The sequence below is a fragment of the Pinus tabuliformis genome, chromosome J (genome assembly GCF_031772625.1).
Source record: "Pinus tabuliformis cultivar Carrire ecotype Pingquan chromosome J, CPIR1, whole genome shotgun sequence".
Taxonomy (NCBI): Eukaryota; Viridiplantae; Streptophyta; class Pinopsida; order Pinales; family Pinaceae; genus Pinus; species Pinus tabuliformis.
In genome coordinates, this window is record NC_142295.1 from 1,537,884,033 (window position 1) to 1,537,893,904 (window position 9,872).

Sequence of the window (9,872 nt, forward strand, 5' to 3'; positions counted from 1 at the left end):
CCGCACGGTTCATCATGAAATGCCTTAAGGATGTCAGGCATTTCATCTTCCCGAACACATCTTCTGATCACACAATCTAGCCCTGTTTTAAACAATTCATTAGAAATCCATGAATAATTTGAACTCTCCTGAATGATTTTCCTTTTCTCATTAGGAAATAAGTGTGGAGGTAGCTTCCCTGTAACCAAATAGTTAGCAATATCTGCATACCAAGGAGTTTTAGTAGTTACTGCAAACAAATATTCATCTGGAAACTTATCCTCTACAGGAGAATCTTCGTTAGTATTTTGGATTCTAGACAAGAAATCAGCTACTGTATTTTGTTTCCCTGGTCTATCTAACACAGTAATATTGAATTCTTATAAAAGTAAAAGCCATCTTGTAACTCTGCCATTAGTAACAGGTTTTTTCATGAGATATCTAATTGCAGAATGATCAGTATGGACAAAAGTTTCATAGCCTGTTATATAATGTCTAAACTTGTTGATTTCATGAACAACGGCTAAGAACTCTTTTTCAGTCACAGTATAATTTAACTCAGTAGGAGCCAAATTTTTACTGGTGTAGTAAATGGCATAAGGAACTAAATCCTTTTGACCCAACACAGCTCCTAGAGCTGTATCTGAAGCATCTGTAGAAATATGGAAAAGAAGTTTCCAATTTGGCCCTCTCAAAATGGGTGCTTCAGATATTCTTGTTTTCAAAGTTTCAAATGCAGATTGACAGTCAGGATCCCAATTGAATTCACAGTATTTTGTACATAATTTGAAGAGCGGAGATGATATCTTGGTGAAGTTTTCAATAAATCTCCTATAATATCCAGTAAATCCAAGAAAACTTCTAACATCTTTTTGACAATTTGGAATAGGTAACTTGGAGATGACTTCAACTTTTGATCTATCAACTTTAATCCCATCTCTTGAAATATGATGTCCTAAAATAATCCCTTCAGTAAACATCATAAAACATTTTTCATGACTTAATGAAAGATTTGTTTCTTTACATCTTATAAAGACTTTTTCCAAACTTTCTAATGCCTCTTCAAATGAATTACCATAAACTGTAAAATCATCCATATAGACCTCTACACAATCATGAATTAGATCAGAAAAGATTCCTAGTACTGCCCTTTGAAATGTTGCAGGTGCATTACATAATCCAAAAGGAAGTACTCGGTAAGCAAAAGTTCCCCATGGACAGGTAAATATGGTCTTGTCCTGATCTTCAGGTGCTACCTGAATCTGATTGTATCCACTAAAACCATCCAAAAATGAGAAATACTTTTTGCCTGCTAAAGTATCTAGTACTTGATCAATAAAGGGTAAAGGAAAGTGATCCTTCAAAGTTGCTTTGTTCAATTCCCTATAATCAATGCAAACCCTCCATTTACCATTCTTTTTAGGTACTATAACCAAAGGAGAAACCCACCGCTATCTGAAATGGGGTAAATGAAGTTTACATTAAGTAACTTTTGGAGCTCTTCTTTCACTATCTCCCTAAGGTTTGGATTCATCCTTCTTTGAGGTTTTCTGATTGGTCTACTGTTTTCCTCAATGTAGATGTGATGAATGCAAGTCTTAGGGTCAAAACCTTTCATATCGGTATACTCCCATGCAAATGCAATAGAATGTTTTTGCAAGATTTTGGTTAGCTCCCCCTGTTGTGATTTTTCCAAGTTTCTGTTGATATTCAATGTTTTTCCTGGAAAAATATCAATGGCAGAACTACCAAACTCTTCCATAGAGAAAAGAGACATTTGTCTAGATGATAGACACTCAATGTCAGAATCCAACTGAAATTGTGTGTGGTCATATTCTGAAGATGGTTCAATGTTTTCTAATGTGTTCAGAATTTGACTATCTTCACTGATTTCAGAAATGGTAAAGACAGGTTGTATGGTATCTTCATCATCAACCCACTCATTATCTCCTATTTCTGTGATTTCTTTTGCTGGAGGATACAGATTGAACTTCTTTGTCGAATTACCATTAGAAATATACATATCCCCAGACCTACTGTTGGCATTATGATTCAAGTGTTGTCCTTGATGGCAACTCACTCAGAGGTTGGTACAGGTGCTCAGAGGTTGGTACAGGTGATGGCAACTTAATCAGAGGACAGATCTTAGTACAGCATGCCAAGAAAGTTCATACACGCAGGTTCGTCAAGCCCAAGTCGCGTATACAAGCAGGTTCACTATATACCAAGTTGCGTATACGCAGGTTCTCTATATATCAAGTCACGTGTACACGCAGGTTGGCTTCAGTAAAAGAGCGTGTATGTGGAAAAGTACCTTTGGTCCATGGCGGTTAGTCCTTGGAAGTTGTGCTTATGGTTTCGGACCATGGTGTCTCGACGGGCGTGTCGATCCCTCGTTTTGAGGTTGATGGTATTGTGTTACTATGGTTTTGGACCGTGGTATTGTGAAGTACCTAAGGCTATATAAGGAGAATATCATTAGGCAAAGGAGTAAGCAATTTGGGTGTCTGACGAAGTGAGAAGATCTGGTATTGCTGGTTATCTGTTCGGGACGCTTGGCAAGGGTCGGATCTGACAGTGAAGGTATAAGTAATTATTTCTAGATCTGCACGCGGGTTGCCTTTGCTGAAAGCGCGTATACATGCGGTTTTGGTACAGTGAAGTAGCGTATGCATAATAAGATTTGATATTTCAGGTTGCTGCTGATTCTGGTGGTTGTTGCAGAGTTCTGGGCTCTGGTTTGGGTTCTGTGATCTTGATGACAGGGTTTCAGTGATTCACTATTGGGTTGTTTAATGAATTATGATGCAAGTATAAGTTGATGATTTTATTGCAGTAATGTTTGTTGTGTACTCTTGGATCCAGTCTGAAAATTGATGAAACGTGGTCCCTGAAGGAAAGAAGGTTGTAGGGTCAGCACCTACGTACTAGTAAATGGATCGGCTAGTACAAGAGCTAAGGGGGTTGTAGCTCCCTTCCAGAAGTAGTTGGAAAACGAGAGAGGGTTGTAGCCCTCTGTAGGTTGTAGCCTGCGTACTGGTAAAGGACTGCACCAGTACATTGTAAAAGAAGTTTCTTATTAAAGAAGAAAGAGACGAATTGCAGCAGGTGGTTTTCACCCACATTGGATTTCCACCTTATATCATGGTGTTCATGTGTGTGGCTCTTGTGTGATTTTCTGTTCTGTTATTCTGCACCTGTTTACTGTTAATATGCTTAGTAATGTTCTGATGCATTTATTGAAGATTAAGCTAACTGAATTATAAGATCTCTAGATATACGCGAGTTTCATTAGACACAGTAGCGTGTACACGCGGGTTCACTTAATTGAAGTAGCGTATATGTCTCTGAGTATGAAATTGGAAAGTTTTTACTGATCTGATAATACTGATTCACCCCCCCCCCTCTCAGTATTATTTCCAACAATTGGTATCAGAGCCGGTCCTTCAGAGGAAGCTTGATCGCTTGAAGGAAAAGATCCATCAGAATGGCTAATCCAGAAAGAGAGGCACACATCAGGCCACCAGTCTTTGACGGGAACAATTTTACTCACTGGAAGATAAGAACCACTGCATATCTACAATCACTTGGAGCAGAAATTTGGGGAATCGTAGAAGGAGGATACAAATTCCCATCAGCAACCCCTACAGATCCAGCAGAGAAAAAGCAATATGAGCTCAATGCCAAAGTTGTTACTGTCCTATTGAGTAGTTTGACACAATCAAAATTTATGAAGATCATGCATTTCAAATCAACTAAGGAAATATGGGACAAAATCGTCACAAGCTACGAAGGAGATGATCAGGTAAAAAGAGCAAAGCTTCAAACTCTCAGAATCCGGTATGAAACTCTTAAGATGCATAGTAATGAAAGAATAGCTAATTATTTCTTGCGTATGGATGATATTGTGAATTGTATGAGGGATCTGGGTGAAGAATTTGAGGAAGTTGTCTTAGTTGAAAAGGTTTTGAGATCTCTGTCTGCTAAATTTGATTCTAAAGTATCTGCCATAGAAGAAAAGGAGAATGTGCAGAAAATGACCATGTCACAGCTTCACGGGATCTTAACTGCTTTTGAAATGCGACAAGAGGTACCACCAGAAGCCGCATTCGAAGTGTTAGAGGAAAAAGATGAGGTAAATTTTGTCAAGAATCTTGAACGGGGAACTGGACGGTTCAAAGGTAAGCTACCTTTCAAATGTTTTCTATGTGGTAGAGTTGGTCACTATGCTGCTAGATGCCCTCATAACAAAGGAAAGATATCTGAAGAATATGGTAGAAGCTATTATACCCATATTACAAGTCCATTCAATGATAGTGAGGATATTAGAAGTCTCATGGCACATGAAAAGAAGAATTCTTCATCCAATAATAGCAAAGATATTAAAAGTCTCATGGCACATGAAAAGAAGAATGCAGAAACTGAAGAAGTTACCAAATTAAATGAACAATTGGAGACCGTAACCAGGGTAAGGGAGAAATTGCAGGATGTAGTAAAGGATCAGAGCATAACTATTCAAAGGCTTGAATCAAAGATCCTCTCTCTAAAAGAAGATCTTAAAAAATCAAGAGAACAGAACAAAGAAGCTCTTGAAGATCAAGAACATGAAGTGATCAAACTAAAGCGACAAGTGGAAGAAGGAAGAAAAGCTGAAGAAGACCTAAGGAATCAATATCTGAAAAAGGAAGAACAACATCAAGTTGAGGTAAATATCTTGAAAGGTAAAATAGAAGAAAAGGATAAGCTTTTATGATTTCAAGATAGTACTAAAGTCTTGGATGATATTCTTAATAGTCAAAGGTCTCCTGCTATCAAGACTGGTCTTGGTTTTCATGAATATGTTGAAGGTGAATCTAGTTCACAAGGTGAGGCAAGAAACTCTAATGAGAAACCTGAAATGCTCAACAAGGAACAACCAAGGAAAGAAATTCCTCAAGGAAGATCCTTTACTCCTAACTATGGACGTGATAGACGATTATTTCCTCCACTGAATAATGTTGAATGTTATGTATGTCATAATCTTGGACATGTTGCAGCCATATCTAGAAGTAGAATGGTTCAAGAAAGATCATCGCATCCCAGGTATTTCAGAGGATATTGCTTTGCCTGCAATGCATATGGACACAAAGCAATTGATTGTGATAGAAGGAACATGAAAAATGTAAGGTGTTATACATGCAACAACTATGGGCATAAAGCAAGGGAATGCAGGAGCAGATTTCAAAATTCAAAACAAGAGGACCATACATCATCACAGTTCCAGGAACTGAAGAAGACAGAGACAGAAAGGTGTGGCATAATTCAGACAGCTGACATAACAGACACAGGGGAATCTGAAAGTGATGAAATTCAGTATTCCATCCTGCATACGCTGATATAATGAAGACAAGTCGCGTATATACGCGAGTTACAGGCTGCAAAATCGCGTATATGAAGAAAGGGCAACAGAACAGACCCAGGTTCAGTCACGGTTGGCTCAGGCTCAGGGGGAGCAGAACAGACTCAGGAAATGGTTCAGTCATGGTTGGCTCACACTCAGGGGGAGCATATACTTCAAATAATTCATTGTTGGCATTATGGTTAGAAGTGGCTGATGAAACTAAATGATACATCTTGTTGTTTGATCAAAGGAATAGTATTGCAGGCTGATGCTTATGGTACAGATCTGAATGGCTGGTCTTAGAACCTACATATGCTCAGGGGGAGCGTGGATAGATTGGTACACTTTGGCATAAACAAAGGGGGAGCCAAATCAGAAACTTCAGCATGTACTCAGGGAGAGTATGGACAACAGTATGGACAGCAGAAGGTATGCCAAAGAAGAAAATATCTTGGTCCGCCCTTTGCCCTTGATGTCAAAGGGGGAGAGTGACTTGGTGTGGTGGTTTCCATCAAGTCCAAAGGGGGAGATTGTTGGCATTATGATTCAAGTGTTGTCCTTGATGGCAACTCACTCAGAGGTTGGTACAGGTGCTCAGAGGTTGGTACAGGTGCTTAGAGGTTGATACAGGTGATGGCAACTTAATCAGAGGACAGATCTTAGTACAGCATGCCAAGAAAGTTCATACACGCAGGTTCGTCAAGCCCAAGTCGCGTATACAAGCAGGTTCACTATATACCAAGTTGCGTATACGCAGGTTCTCTATATATCAAGTCGCGTGTACACGCAGGTTGGCTTCAGTAAAAGAGCGTGTATGTGGAAAAGTACCTTTGGTCCGTGGCGGTTAGTCCTTGGAAGTTGTGCCTATGGTTTCGGACCATGGTGTCTCGACAGGCGTGTCGATCCCTCGTTTTGAGGTTGATGGTATTGTGTTACTATGGTTTTGGACCGTGGTATTGTGAAGTACCTAAGGCTATATAAGGAGAAGATCATTAGGCAAAGGAGTAAGCAATTTGGGTGTCTGACGAAGTGAGAAGATCTGGTATTGCTGGTTATCTGTTCGGGACGCTTGGCAAGGGTTGGATCTGACAGCGAAGGTATAAGTAATTATTTATAGATCTGCACGTGGGTTGCCTTTGGTGAAAGCGCGTATACACACGGTTTTGGTACAGTGAAGTAGCGTATGCATAATAAGATTTGATATTTCAGGTTGCTGCTGATTCTGGTGGTTGTTGCAGAGTTCTGGGCTCTGGTTTGGGTTCTGTGATCTTGATGACAGGGTTTCAGTGATTCACTATTGGGTTGTTTAATGAATTATGATGCAAGTATAAGTTGATGATTGTATTGCAGTAATGTTTGTTGTGTACTCTTGGATCCAGTCTGAAAATTGATGAATCGTGGTCCCTGAAGGAAAGAAGGTTGTAGGGTCAGCACCTACGTACTAGTAAATGGATCGGCTAGTACAAGAGCTGAGGGGGTTGTAGCTCCCTTCCAGAAGTAGTTGGAAAACGAGAGAGGGTTGTAGCCCTCTGCAGGTTGTAGCCTGCGTACTGGTAAAGGACTGCACCAGTACATTGTAAAAGAAGTTTCTTATTAAAGAAGAAAGAGACGAATTGCAGCAGGTGGTTTTCACCCACATTGGGTTTCCACCTTATATCATGGTGTTCATGTGTGTGGCTCTTGTGTGATGTTCTGTTCTGTTATTCTGCACCTGTTTACTGTTAATATGCTTAATAATGTTCTGATGCATTTACTGAAGATTAAGCTAACTGAATTATAAGATCTCTAGATATACGCGAATTTCATTAGACACAGTAGCGTGTACACGCGGGTTCACTTAATTGAAGTAGCGTATATGTCTCTGAGTATGAAATTGGAAAGTTTTTACTGATCTGATAATACTGATTCACCCCCCCTCTCAGTGTTATTTCCAACACCTACAACTTATGAAAGCATCAGCTGTGGCTAGCCAAGGTCTTCCTAAAATAAGAGGATGTCCTCCTAGATTACTCTTGGGAGTTAAAATCATAAAATCTACTGGATATTCCCAACAGTCTAAGGAGACTGGAATGTCTTCTAATACACCATCTAGTTTAATAATTGATCGATCTGCAAGTTGCAATAAAGTAGGTGTAAAAAGAAGATTAGGAAGTTTTAGCTGTTCCATAGTATGTCTACTCATGATGTTGATAGCAGCCCCTAAATCAATCAAAGTATTTGGTATTTCTACCCCATTGATATGTGTTTTGACAATTGGACTACCGGGATCTACATATTTCTGCATAGTAATTTTTCCCATCATGATATCTGTAATTTTCCCTACCAGGTGGATTCTTTCGGTATCTCTTGGTTTCCTTCCTGGTCTTTTAAGACTCAACTCCTTTATTGTTTTTGCTAGAATAGGAATCTCTTTAATGGCTTGTAACAAGGGAATCTTGATACATACATTCTTCAATTCATCTAGAAAATTATAGTCAGGCAACCAAATTTGTTTTTCCACTCCTTTATCAATTTGTAATCTTTCAGGAAAAGGAGGTGTGGATAAAGATGCAGGTTGCTCAACTATGGGAGTTGTGGGGGTTAATTCTTTTTCTTTTTCTTTTTGTGTGTTTGGGTTTTGAAGAGATGCTTCAGAACCCTTATTGGCTTCAAGAGACTCTTCCTCAAAAATGCTTTGCTTTTGAGCATTTATAGAAGGCTTATCTAGAACTCTACCTGATCTGAGTTGTACTTCATTGAGAGGAACAATCATATAGGTAGGAAATTGTTGACCTTCCATCATGTAAGAATTTTGAGGGTTTTTATTATTGGGGTTTGGCAATGGCTGAGAAGGAAGTTGATTTGAATTCTGTTGGAATGGAAGCAAGAGTTGAGAATTTGGATTCTGTTGAGAAGGTTGTTGTTGTGGAAATGGCAATGATAGTTGTGGATTTTGATTTGGAATTTGTGGAGCTTGTTGGTTTTGAAAAGATGGAGGATATTGGTAAAATTGAGCAAATCTCCCATAAGGATTTTGCATACCTTGTACCCATGATTGAAAAGGATTTTGAGGTTGGGACCAAGGTTGTTGCCAAGGATTCCAATTTGGTGGGGGTTGAAAATTCATAGAGTTGTTAAACCCTTGATTTTGTTGCCCCTGCCAAGGTATCCTTGCAACAAAACAGAGAGATTCGATTGTATTTGGATCTTCTTGAAAGACAGATTTGAGCCCATGAATTGAAGGACAATCCTTGGTCTCATGATTCTCTGAACAAATTACACATGTTTCTACAACTTTTGCATCCAAGGGACATTCCCTTAGAGCATGTTTCTTCCTACACTTTGGGCAAAAGATGGCCAAAGCCTCAGCTTCTGCTTTCTGCTTATTGTGAATCTTAAGGGTGTCTAGTTGCTCACTAAGACTCCCTAAGATGTCAGTTTTGAATTCATCAAGCATGTTGCCAATCTCAGCGCTACTTACTGATCCAGTTGCAGATTTGTTTGCTCTGATGAGAGAAGGATCTCTAGGCCCTTTTTGAGTTTTAGATTTCCCTCTTGAGAGATGGACACATAGCTCTGCTATATCATTGAGTCAAAGTTGAGATATATCTCCCTTCCCCATCATGTTCAAAATATCTATCCATTCATCTCTAATGGCTTTTAATAGAAGGGCTTTCAAGGTCTCCTCATCTAAGTTACTCATTTTTGCTCTTTTCAGGTTGTATTGAAATATTTCAAGTAAATCCTCCAAGTTTTCATCTTCTCTTTGCATCATTTTGAATACCTCATCCTTGTGATTGGTGGGCATACAATAGTCCAGATACCTATCCAAAAATGTTTGTTTCATATCATTCCAAGACCTAATGGATTGAGTGAGTAATCCCATGAACCATTTCAAGGCTGCTCCTTTCAATGTTGAAGGAAACGGTTTGAGTTTTTGAGAGTCTTCCAGATAATCATAAGTTCGACACATGACTTCAAACTCAAATAGAAATGTTTCAGGGTCCTCATCCCTTAACCCATGGAAGTTTGGGAGGACAGATGGTGAGATGTTTTTCATTGTGGCTCAGGCGTCCTCATCGACTATAGGAAATCCGAATGAGTTATCTCCATCCCTATTTCCCCCAATATTACCTCTACCTCCTCCATTGTTTCCTCCTCCTCCTCCTCCTCTACCTCTACCTCTACCAAATCCAGTTGCTCCTTCCTCTGTCATGGTAGTTTCCCTGGAGACTTCAGAGTCTTCTGGTTCTTCTACTAAGGGTGAACGAGAAGGAATTTCCCCATCTTCTTCTTCAGATGATTCTACTTCTTCAATTACAATTGGTCTCTCTGTAGAAGGAAGGAAATGATCTCTTTCTAATTCATATTCGATGGAAGGTGTGGGAGAGTCGGCTCCTGCCTCTTGAATTCCAGGAATCCTAGGGCTAGGAGTGTAAGTTGGAGATGATGGAGGTGTCTCTTGTCTTTTCCTTGAAGTAGATGGACATGTAAAAATCGAACTCTTGGCTCTAGCTAAAAACCTTCCCCTAGA